The following is a 13,376-nucleotide window of genomic DNA, read 5'->3' as shown; positions in this document are numbered from 1 at the left end:
GAGTCCCCCGTTGTGGGGAGATGGGTGGGGACAAGTCAAATAAATAAATAAATAAATAAATATGCGTCAGCTGCAACCCTTCTGTACAACAATATACTTACACAATGACCCTGAGCAGTGCTTTACTCCATTGCCTGATATGGTCTACAACGTTCCCCTCACATGACGAACTAAATCCTAAAATGCTTGGCAGACCCATGTTTGTACCTGACCCATCAAGAGAGGGATAGGACAGAGAAGTTAAGTTTGCTTTCACGTGTCCCGTTATAATCAGGGGGAGAACCGCATGCTGCCTTGAGCTGTACACACAGTCCTCCCAAAATGCCTTACCAGGATTAGGCCTCAGATATTTCTGAGACCTTCTACCCATATAGAAATCACTTGTCTGAAATGAGCCAGCAAGCAACCCAGCTTTGGGAGATGGGTGGGGTGGGGTGGGGTGGGGCAGGAATAGGAAATGAGCCCTCTTTGTATGATGCCCCCCCAGAATACTCTGGCCCCCATAGTTAAAATAATAATATTCAGGAATATATGAAATAGTGTTCTTCCAAAGTGCCTTCAGAAAATAAGCATTACTATGGTGTCCGAGTTCTAGCAGTATTATCCAGCAATTCCTTATGAAGGAGTTGGTGTTAAATGGTTACCTTCTTTATATTAATTTCTGATCTTCTAATTTAATCTTTATTTATCATTATTCTTACAATAGTTGTTACATTGTACTAGCTGTGAGCCACTCTGTAATTAAAGCAGCCTATAGATTTTGCAGCTAAACTATTGATGTCAACTACAAGGTGGTAATAATAATAACAATAATAACAACAACGACAGCAGAATAAAAGAGAAAGAACTGGAACTGGAGAAAATCACAAAATACACAGACCTGCAAGTAGAAATAGAACGAGTGTGGCAAAAGAAAGCAAAGATAGGGCCAATAGTAATAGGCGCCTTGGGTGCAATCCCAAAACATCTGGAGCACCACTTGAAGACCATCGGCATTGACAAAATCACCCTCAGTCAATTGCAAAAGGCAGCTTTACTTGGAACAGCTTCCATCCTGCGACGATACTTTTAACACCATCAAATCATCAGACAACAACATCTGCTATCCAGGTCCTTGGGAAGGACTCGATAGGTGGACAAAAATGCCAAATCCAGTCTAAACAGCTGACTGACTGTGTGACCCACAATAATAATACACATTAACCATAGCCTCCTCTCCATTTCATTAAACATTATTATATTCAGTTGCATGCAAAACATCCGTATTTTGTATTATCCTATCTGGGCCTGGGGGAGCAGGAAAACTTTATAGCAGCACCTGATCAGGGATCAGTGGAGTTTCCAAATAACTCCCTTCTAGCCAGCTTCAGGTTTTAAGTCTTCTTTGTTTTTCTTCATTCCCCCCAACCACCCAGTAGATATTAATGAAATGTCTTTGAATCTGCCTTTTCACCCATTTTTTAGAAACATCAACTGATCATCAGTTGGCAGTTAAGCTAATCAAAATAGGGTCTTCCTTGACACCACATGGTGCCACCCATTTCCGTTCCAGGATTATATCCTTAGTCTGAAATAATGAATGACTATTTGAATGTTGGGACTTTCACATTGTTAAATGTTTGTAAATGCAAAATGTCATCAATTACACAGGAAGAAAATAATAGTCCAAATCCCAGCTTCCAGTGATAAACTGAATGAAATGCCAAACGTGTTTGGAAGAATGATGGCACTATTCCCCGAAGAACCTTTTTATTATAGAGAGAAAACTGGCAATTATCTCAGTGCAGGCTGAGCAAAGATCAATGTTTGCCCTCCTCTGAAATGCATATAATGTTCAGGGGGTGATTTCATCTATTGAAAACGCTCACGTTTCTATTTTAGATATCTCAGTATAAAATTTCTGTTTAGCAATTTCAGTTAATTGCTGGATTAACATTTTTCACGAACAGATTGCAAACTTCAAAATGGGGTGGGGGAGGATCAATTTTAGAGAGGCTAAAATTGGGGCAGCTGCCAGTGAGGCCAACTTAGCATAAATTTGCATAACAGATGTACTGTAAGGTGTCTATGACAGACAATGGCTGAATATTAATGATACAGACTGAAACATCATTTGCGTAAAGGCTGTCTGCTGGGCATTGAAGCTGCCAGGCTATTTGAAGAAGACAAAGGAATCTGGAACCAAACAGATGCCCTCGATGTGTTGATCCATCTTAATTTATGATGTCCTGATGAAAGACCTTGTGGTGTGATATTTGGGAGGATTTATTGCAAAAATCCAGTTGTTTTACAGCACGTTAATCAGTTGTTTCAGAATGGGAGGTGGTATGGAAATTCACCAACCTTATTTCTTTGGTATAGGTCGTGAGTCTTCTGAAATTTCATACATTTAGCATCTCACCACAGTGGCACTACTGCTAAAACAACGATCTGCTTCTAGAATACCTTCTGTCTGGGCATTACTTGGATGAAAAGCGCCTACAACGAAAAGTTCCTGGAAGGCAAGGAAGCACACAAACATCACCACCACCAGGAAAGATATACACGAGTAGCTCATGAATTTATCTTTTATTTTCATGGTTCAACAAATGTACCAGATATATGTATTGTCAAAGGCTTTCACGGCTGGAATACGATGGCTGGTGTGGGTCTTCTGGGCTGTGTGGCCGTGTTCTGGAATTTCCAGAACATGGCCACACACCCCAGAAGACCCACACCAGCCATCGTCCCAGATATAATTAGTAAGGCTCACATATCAGGACTGCAAACATCCAGATAATGACTAGATGGCAGCAAAGAGATATTTAGCCCTTTTAATGCTTTGCTGTTTTTCAGCGATTCTCCTGATTTTGCGGCCCAGCTACAGTAGTCTTAAAATTGAACACATTCAGAAATTATTGCCAATCAATGCATAGGCAGACATAGTCCTTTCAGACATTACTTTTCTTTGCCCTGCAGTTCTAGCTGGTAGGGCAACCAGATCTGGGCTGCAAATATTTCAAAGACCACTCGAGAGAGACCGAGGACATTCACCCTTGACTTGTCTGAACCTTGCAGTCTGAAGGCGGAGGCTGAATGTTCAGGCAGTGAGAAAGAGCCCTGTGATGAAAGCGGTCTGGACTTTTTGGCGGAATTGTGTTTTCTGTTTTGAAGCTAAAGTCTGCTTACAGTTAAGCTGCAGCCACAGTAGCAGAAGGCAGTCATTGATTTTTAACTTAAAATAATTTGAAAAGTGCCGATGCATGGTCTGTAACCCCTTGAAAGAAAGGTCAGCTGAAGTTTCAGCAAGTAGCTGAAAAAGAATTGATCTATACTGGCTTCCAGCTATAAACCTGATAAAACAGAAAGCAATGCAGAACTTTTGCTTTTGCAGATAAAGAGTGGATTGAATGTGTCAATAACCAAAACAAGAACAAAACAAAAAAAAGTCACCCCTTGGCTGGGTGTCCACTTTCGGATTCTGGCACCTCAAACTATTCTGACCTTGAATGTCTTGATGGCTAAATAGGGACTAGGAATTTCTCCTTATGGAGGGAAGCTCTTAAACTTCACGTGGTGGTATGGGCAGTTCCATGATTCAGCAGAATTACAGAGAAATGTTCTAGCTAGAGGAAGGCCCATCCCTATAACCCAGGCCCAGATGATGGAACATCTTAGTTGAAGTTGGGTGTGGATCTGTTTATGCCCAAATACAGATCATTTCCCAAACATTTCACACCTAAAGATGGGAAAATGGTGAACACCTTCTTTCCATTTCCCAGGAAGAAGAGAGAAATGAAACAATGCTATTAATTTTAGTCCTAAATAGGGTAATAATAGCACAAGACCAAACCATATGAGTTAATGTTCCAAGTCCTGAAGTGCATTTAAACTATTCCAAAATTTATTCCCTCAGTACACAACATTGCAGAGTTGTGCGATCACTAGGCCAGAGAAAGATACAGGAAATAAGGGAGACAGTAGAGGATATGTGAAAAAAAAAAGCAAGATGGGAGATTCACATCTGTTTTGAGTAGCAACAGAGATGGCTTCATCATCTGGGGAGCCTCAGAAGGCAGCCAACTCATAGCTACTATATTTATGGTCGATTATGATATTCTTGATGCACTGTTTCTGTCCTAAAAGGGAGGAAGACGCAAGCTGTCACCATTGCCAAATACTGCCAACTGTTGCTTCTTCAGGGAGCTAAAGACTTCTGCGGGGGCGGTCAAAAAGATCATGATAGCAGTCACAACCATGCAATCATAGCCCAACCTCTTTTTTTTATACGCCTCACAACACACATTAAAAAAAATAAGGGGGGTTCAATCACCTGATTGTAGCCATCATCTTGACTATTTTCACCATGCAGACATCCTTGTGAGCTGTCCTGCTCCACTGAAAATTTAAATTGTGTCCATCAGGTTTTCTCCCTCTGGGTGTTGCAAAGTATTATTTATTTTTCATTTTCCGCTTTGGGGATTTCTTCTCTCCCTAGCCATTTCTGTAAAGGATTTTAGGAAACTCAATGGCTCTTCCAGACAATCAGTCTTTCTGCCTCCTAAACGTTTTGAATCTGGTTCAAGTTGCAGCCAAGTTTGCTTCCAGCAATTCTGACTATGTTCCATTCTATTTTGACATCAGGATGTGAAGAGCACCAAGCTGATTTTCTTATTGTGAGTCAGCACTTTCCAAGAATGTTAGCCATTTGTGCTTGCCCTTTTCACCAACAGTTGGTCAGTCAATAATTCCTTGCCAGAAGCTGGCAGCTTTTCATGTCCCCTCAGGTTGTTTGCCAACCCAACCACATCCCCCTTCCTCCTTCAATCAATGGCCAGCTGGGCACAGGGGCCACTTCTGTTGCCTTTGAAACTCTCATGCTGACCTGCTGGCCATTCTGCATTGGGGTCCTTTCCCAGACAGGTTTACTGCTGCTGGGGCATGGGAAGCACCAAACCTCATATCCCGTCCAGTGAAAAGAGAGACCACTCCCACTGGGCACAAGACAGAGCCAGCATGTTGCTCTTTCTGCTTGGAATGGTGTCTCCCTCCATGACACAACACCATATTGAGCCCAGCTGCAGTCGCAAAGCCCAGGTTTCTGGGTCACGTGATCAACAGAAGAGGTTGTCTTGCTCCGCTGCTAAGAATGCATCTTAATTTCCAACAAGGGTCCTTAACCTGGGGTCCACTAACCCCTTGGGGGCCCATGGATAGATTTCAGAGGGTCCATGAACTTGGATGGGAAGAACAATTACAACTTCATTTTCACTAACTTGTAACTGAAATACGCACAATACATTCAGTAATGTATGTAGGAAATAAAGTAATTTATAGCCTCTAGACTCCAGAAATGTTTGTTAACTCCAATAAATTATCTAACATATATCAATATCTTGTTATTTATTTAATGGATTAATAAAGAAGCACATATATTACTACATTACATACTGAATATTCTTGCATATAAGGCTATCCGTGGATGAGCCGACCCTTGAATTTTTAACCAATAGAGGCGAATATGTGTAGCTCAGGGTTGAACTATGGAGTTCTTGGGGTTCTCTGAGCTTGGTTCTTTTCTTACAAACGTTTCATTATCCGGCTAGGTGACATCTTCAGTGCTAAAATGGGATGGGGTTTGCTCTCTATTAATATACTGTGGCATGCCTTGCCAGTGCTGGTGGGGGTTTTGTTTTGCTCCTCTGGTCATTCCTTGATTAGCATATGTTTACTGCTTGATCACAACAAACTGTGGCAAATTCTTAAAGAGACAGGGGTACCAGACCATCTTACCTGTCTCCTGAGAAATCTGTATGCTGGCCAAGAAGCAACAGTTAGAACCGGTCATGGAACACCCAATTGGTTCAAAATAGGGAAAGGAGTAGGATAAGGCTGTATACTGTCACCCTGCTTATTTAACCTATATGCAGAGTACATCATGAGAAATGCCAGGCTGGAAGAATCACAAGCCGGAATTAAGATTGCAGGGAGAATCATCAACAACCTCAGATATGCAGACGATACCACCCTAATGGCAGAAAGTGAAGAACTAAAGAGCCTCTTGATGAGGGTGAAAGAGGAGAGTGCGAAAGCTGACTTGAAACTCAACATTAAAAAAACTAAGATCATGGCATCTGGACCCATCAATTCCTGGCAAATAGAAGGGGTAGAAATGGAAGCAGTAACAGACTTCATTTATTTGGGCTCCAAGATCACTGCAGACGGAGACTGCAGCCATGAAATTAAAAGACGCTTTCTCCTTGGGAGGAAAGCTATGGCAAACCTAGACAGCATATTAAAAAGCAGAGACGTCACCTTGCCGACAAAGATCCGCATAGTCAAAGCTATGGTTTTTCCAGTAGTAATGTATGGCTGTGAGAGCTGGACCATAAAGAAGACTGAGCGCCGAAGAATTGATGCCTTTGAACTGTGGTGCTGGAGAAGACTCTTAAGAGTCCCCTGGACTGCTAGGAGGTCAAACCAGTCAATCTTAAAGGAAATCAACCCTGACTGCTCATTGGAAGGATTGATAATGAAGCTCAAGCTCAGATACTTTGGTCACCTAATGCGAAGAGAGGACTCTTTGGAAAAGACCCTGATGCTGGGAAAGATTGAAGGCAAAAGGAGAAGGGGATGGCAGAGGATGAGATGGTTAGATAGCATCACTGAAGCAATGAGCATGAAACTGAGCAAACTCAGGGAGGCAGTGAAGGACAGGAAGGCCTGGTGCGATATGGTTCATAGGATCATGAAGAGTCGGACACGACTTAATGACTGAACAACAACAACTGCTTGATTGTGTGCCTGGTGGTAACCTTTGCTTATCTGGGTCATGATTGCTGGTGAGGAGATGTTCTCGTCTTTTGTTTTCCTTTCTATTGTCTCTTTTGAATAGTGTGTAGATGTTGATTATCTCTATGTACCTATTGATGGCTGACTTGTCTGAATACCAAGCTTTCAAGAATTCCCTTACATTTTTGGATTGCATGCAGTGAACATTCTGCTTTTCTCCCACCCTCCAAGAGCTTAGACCTGGAAGCTGACAAAGTTTAGAAATTTGAAATACACACCCGACACCTCCCATCTAAATTATGATAGTGGAGGATATGGATGGTTTTCCACTCCGCTTATAAATGGAAAGTATCCCCTTATATCACTTTATTGCCTATGTTATAGTTGAGGCCGACAACCTCAAGGAACAACTAGAACTGACCATGACCCCAGAGCTTACTAAGATACTAAGATACTGACTACCACCATCCAGAACACATCCAGAAGACAAGCAGAGAAAAAAAACCCTAAATTTCCGACTAAACTACTCAAATTAAACCCTGGAAACAAAGAGGTACCCAAACCAGGATGGGTAATCAACATGTCTAGCTGGCCACTATCCACTGCAGAACACAATATTCTCCAGAAAAGGCCTCAACTATAACATAGACAATGCCAATCAATTACATTTCTGCACAGCCCTAGAAGCAGCATTCAAAATGACAGGACTCAACCTAGAGACCCAAGAAAACATAAGGCAGACAATCATACCACAGATCAGAAGAACACGATATCAACACCAGCTCAAAGCAGAGGACAGAACAGCCTTCAATAGCCTAAGGAAGGACCAAACTATCATCATCCTCCCAGCAGACAAAGGCTGCACCACAGTTATTATGGATAAATCACAATACCTGCAAAAAGCCAAAAAGTTATTAGAGGACAAAGAAACCTACATCCTAGTTAACACCAACCCAATGCAGAGACTAGACACCCTAATCAAGAGAACCCTTAATGACCTAACCAAGAAAGGCCAGATCACAAAGGAAGAACAGTGGCGGATGAAAAGCAGTGGACCCATCCTCTCACGCTTCTATGGACGACCAAAAATACACAAGCCTGACATACCACTCCGACCAATTGTATTTTTATCAGGGACTCCAACATACAACATAGTGAAAGAACTGACAAAAAATCTTGGACACCTCACAGAGAACAGTGAATATTCTATCAACTCCTCACTACAGTGCCTCCAGAAAATCAAAGACGTACACAAAGATAAAGATGAAATTATGGTCACATTTGATGTCACAGCACTCTTTATGTCCATAAACCCAGAACTAGCGAAAGAATCCATATCAGCACTACTACACAACACACCTGACTTAACCAAATACACCCAGATTGAAGTACCCAGAATCATGGACCACATAGAGATAAACAGCATCTACATACTATTCAAAAGAGACAAAAGACCAGAAGATCACCTCACCAGCAATTATCACCCACATAAGCAAAGGTTACCACCAGGCACACAATCAAGCAGTAAACATATGCTAATCAAGGAACAACCAGAGGAGCAAAACAAAACCCCCACCCTCACCAGCACTGGCAAGGCATGCCACAGTATATAAACAGAGAGCAAACCCCATTCCATTCTAACACTGAAGATGTTATCTAGCCGGGTAATGAAACGTTTGCAAGAAAAGAACCAAGCTCAGAGAACCCCAAGGACTCCACAATTTTTAACCAAAATACCATGAAAAATATGACATCTGTGGATAAGATGACCCTCGAAATGTTCATATGTTTTAATTTTCACAGTTGGCTTATCCACAGGTGGCACATTTTTCATGGTATTTTGGTTAAAAATGTGAGGGTTGGCTTATCTACAGATGGGCTTATACACAAGTATATATGAAATATGTCAGGTTCGGTCAGCACGGGGCTTCGGGGAAGCTCGCAGCCAGACCACGCGAACTCCACCGGCGGCAGCTAGCGAGGGAAAGAGGAACTGAAAGCGCCGCTAATTAATGGGCCACCTGAGCCCAGCCAAACAGGAAAACCGCAGCGGAAGTTTTAACTATACACTGATAACGGCGCGAGCCAACAATGAACGGGGCCGCAGGCAGCGAAACAAGATCGCCGCGCAACACAGAACCCTCGGGCTTGCACTTAACAGGGGGGGACCAACCCAAGCCGGAGGGGGACTGCCAATCAAGGACAATGGACCCTGACCGAACCTGCCATCATGGACAATCAAGAGGGATTATTGGGGGGCCGATAATCCGCAGCGGTAACGGGGCAACAAGTTTCTCTGTCGAACGGGGCAAACCTTACAAAATATACAGACACTTTTAAAAAGTATTACTGTATATACTCACGAATAAGCCCATTGGCAGATAAACCAAACCCAATTTTTGGGGTGTACTTTGGCACCTAAACTTCTCAGCTTATCCATGAGTCTATACAGTATTTGTCATTCTTTAATATTTTGATTGCTGCATTTGAGTATAATTGGTTTCCTTTGAAATGCAATCTATGTATTTCTGCCTGTCTTTGTAGTCATTTTCAGACCAGAGATGGCCATTATGTCAGCATGCAACAACACTTGGCTTCCCAAATATTAATTTGGAAGACTGGAAGGAAGAAGCTCTGAGTTTAAGCTCCTGAGAGTATAAAAATGGTTTACACTATCCAACTGGCATCAATCAAGAGTCTACATGACTTCATTCTGATCTGCAATAAAGTTTTAATCTAAGCCTGGTCTGAGACATTTCTGCCAAGACCAGCAGAGGAGTCACACTCAGTTGTGAACTGAAGATCTGTGATTTACAGCTAAATCCTGATCAGGAAGCTTGACACCTATTATGAGGTTCATTTTATATATATATATATATATAATACTCCTACTTGGATAATTGTTTTGCATACTGAACAATTTTTCATTGTTCAGCAGGAATATATTTACAGTAGCTGTCAGTTAAAGCCAATGGCTGAGTACTCTTTTAGTTGTATAAATACTAATTTTACTGACACTTGTCCAGAAGCATTCCTAATTTCCTATGTGAAATGTTGGAAGGGTATCTCCAACTATTTTATAAATTGCATTACAGAAGCCCTAAACTTTGGAGAAATTTGACTTGGGCCAAGGATTACATCCATATTCTCAGAAAGTACAGAATGGACCACGGGGTCTAGAACTCATTTTCTATCAGCTTCCTTTCTTTATCTTTGAAGCAAATTACTTTTAATTGCAAATCTATGATTGAAAAGTAGATGATACAGGGATTGATATATTTCAGAAGGTAAAGATAGAGAGTCCAGGGTTTTCAAATGCAAGACCTTCCGAACACCATAGATTCCATCTCCCAGGAGTTTAAGACTCTGTGTGTGTGTGTGTGTGTGTGTGTGTGTGTGTGTGTGTGTTTTCAAGTCAGTGTCAAGTCCAGGATGTCCAACTCTCAGTTCTGAAGCATTCTCACACAACCAGGCTTGGGTCAGATAAATACTTCTTTATTAAGAGGTACATGTAGCTTGTAAACAGAACATTGCTAAAACTTACGCCTTGGGTAAACCTCCCTCTATTTATCCCCCCTCCCCTTATTGCCTGGCATCCTGACTCCTCTTCACCTGTTGTTGACCTCTCTCCTTCCTCCCCGAGCTTCTTCCTGGTTCTTTGGGCCCCAGCTGCCTGGCCGGCAATCAAGCCAGTCTAAATTGCCCATATATGGTTAAGCTGCTTCCCAACACCCCTTACAACCATTAACAGCCACCCCTCCCCTTAGTTACAAGTGGCAGAAACAAATCAATCCAATTCCCAACAAATGCAATACAATGGAAAACAACAACAGTTGGGTGATGCAGGTTCTGACAGTCAGTCTTGACTCCTGGCGACTGTCTGGACAAATCCCTTCCACTTCTTGGAAACATTTTCGGAAATGATTTGCCCTTGCCTTCTTCTTCTTCTTGCCTAAGGTAGGATGAGAACTCATGGTCTCCTGGTTTCTAGCCTGGTGTCTTTAATCACTGCATCACACTGGCTCCATAAGTTTCTCTAGAGATTCACCAATTCCTGACTCCTGGATTAAGGAGTAGAACTCAATGCTGCAAGTAGCAGCGCTTCCCTCGGGATGTGCAGAGTGTGCCATTCAGAGAGCTTTCAGGTGGTCTGGACCTGAACCAAAGCATGCAGCAAGTTTCTGATGCTTTGATTCATACATGGACTGAAATGGGACTATTTTGTTCCAGATATGGACTAAAATATGGTTGTCTGGATACTGGTAAGAATGGAAAAAGGCTAAGGACGACTGTTGTGGCTGAGGGGTGGGAAGGGAGGGAAGGCCAGTGGCATATGCCACTTTGGGACATTAGCTGCATTGGCTGAGAGACTGAGAGAAAACATTGATAATGTCAGAGAGAGCAGGTCAGTGGGGCCCTATGCTATCCACACTAGGAGCTGCAGAGGGAAGATGTACACTAGCCTTGCCCTATTAAACACACTGGGAGGAAGATCCCTCCATACTTAGATTTGTTCAAAATCTAGAAAAACCAAAACGTTCTGGGTTTTGTTTCTGTTGAACCCTGCCCAGTCCAAAACAGCTCAGTGGCACTTCCAGAATGCAATGGTTTGTTCTGGGTTCAAAACAAAACATTTTTCATTTCATGCACACCCTGAAACATCTCTAAATCAGAATAATCACATAAAAGATCAGGCAAAGGTTTGGAATCTGCATTATTTGTGCAGGCTGTCTAGGTAATCTTGGCATGGGAGAATTGGGATCTCCTTTTAGGGCAAAGTGCATACATTCTAGCTTAGATCGCATTCAACCATAAACGAGAAGCCTGATATGGATTACAAAAAACTATTGTTATAATAAACAGCACAGGTCCCTTTCCCTGTTCTCGCTCCATGGTTCCTAAATAAAGCAAGCTGAAGATTCGTTTAAAGATTCCATTATTTTGAAATTACCCTTTTTAATTAAAAAACAGAGAGTTAAAAAGGAGATGCTGGAAACTACATAACATAAACTTAATTCAATTAAGGCACTGTGCTAATTATTTAAAAAGTGTTATTTGCCTTAACTGTTATAGTCAGCCTTATGTTGCCATTTGGTTCTATTCATCCAAACCCTTGAAATTATTTGCAAGAATAGAGCCAGCAGCTGCCTCCTCATAGACCATGTTACACTTGCCGCCTTTCCTAGAAACTCATGAATAATCATCATCACTACCTTATCACTGGAAGATTAGAAGGGGTAGCAAGATATTTTATCTCAGCCTCATCCAGATGGCAGCCAAGAGATTTTCAGGGAAATAAACTCTGAGACAAGGATCCCCAAGAAGCATTGTATTGTTCGTACATATGACTGCATTCTGCACCATCTCTGAAATGCTTTGCTCTGCAGCTGACAAGCTGTCCTGAGGTTGCATGATGCTGTTCTACAAAGTGCAGGCCCCTCACTTCATCTCAGTCAATAGTGGGTAGTTTTGTTTTGTTTTGTTTTGCAAAGAGAAAATAAATTCAGCAACTGCTGGTAGCCTTATCATCTGTTTAATTGCAATGTCCAATTGCTGAAGATTACAGAACATTCCCCAAATCCATGATAAATGGAGCTCCATATTGCAAACCCAGCCATCATGACTGACGCAGCAGTGCCAAAGGAAATGGGGGCACCTGCCCACTGCCCACCCCAAAGGTATTGCAGGGTGTATTGCAGGGTATGCAATATACATAAAAAATGGACAGAGATTCAATCACACCATTGTGGCTGCCATCTTGGCTTTCTGGACCATAACTTGAGGACACCCTTTGCTACGCTCTGTCCACATTGTGACATGATCCTCTTATAGAAGGTGGCTCCTGCTATGCAGAGAGAAGGAGAGAACAAGGGCAAGTAGTAATTCCAAGAGCACAGATGACATAACACTGAGCAGCCATTTTCTGCAGCCAAACGATGGCACACATCATGATGTGTTTTAGCCAGACTTTCCTTCTTATTCCTCAGGGGAAAATGTATTTGATGCCTAGCAAAGTTCAGGCAAACCTTTTAAAGCTAAACACAACTCTTCTGTCTTTTATCAAGTAAAAATGATGCCCTCTCCCTCAGGCTAGAGGATTATATGTACTAATCTCCAGGGCCCCAACCTACAGAAACTCAGCTGAATTAGTTCTAGAGAAAATCTGTGGGACTTCTGAGAGGCTCCAGGAACCCTCATCCCACCTTCACTGGGGTAAAAGAGGTGCTGCTTTCCCTGCCACTTTGGTAGCAACACCCAACGGCATCTTCACCCAAGACATTGTGAAGCTACTGGCAAGACTTGTCCAGATCAACATTGTGGCAACCCCTGGAGAAGCCCCCCATCTGCCTTGGTCAGGCAGAGCACAACAGAAGGAGAGAAAATGCTATCCCTTTGCATCTGCCCTGGATTTCTCAGAAAGAAGAAGGAACTGGATTAGGGGTAATTCTAAGGATTTCTCAGAAAGAAGAAGAAGGAACTGGATTAGGGGTAATTTAATGGGCTCAGCCTGCTGGGTATTGGAGAGGGTGTGTGGCCTCTGGCATTTGTTCTGAGAAGTCTCCATCCCATGGCTTGGTCAGACACCCTGATGCTACAGCAGGAAA

This window comes from Python bivittatus, unplaced genomic scaffold (assembly GCF_059951505.1).
Source record: "Python bivittatus isolate LINGU-HERP-01145 unplaced genomic scaffold, Pbiv_v1 ctg000960_np1212, whole genome shotgun sequence".
Lineage (NCBI taxonomy): Eukaryota > Metazoa > Chordata > Lepidosauria > Squamata > Pythonidae > Python > Python bivittatus.
This window is presented reverse-complemented; position numbering follows the sequence as displayed.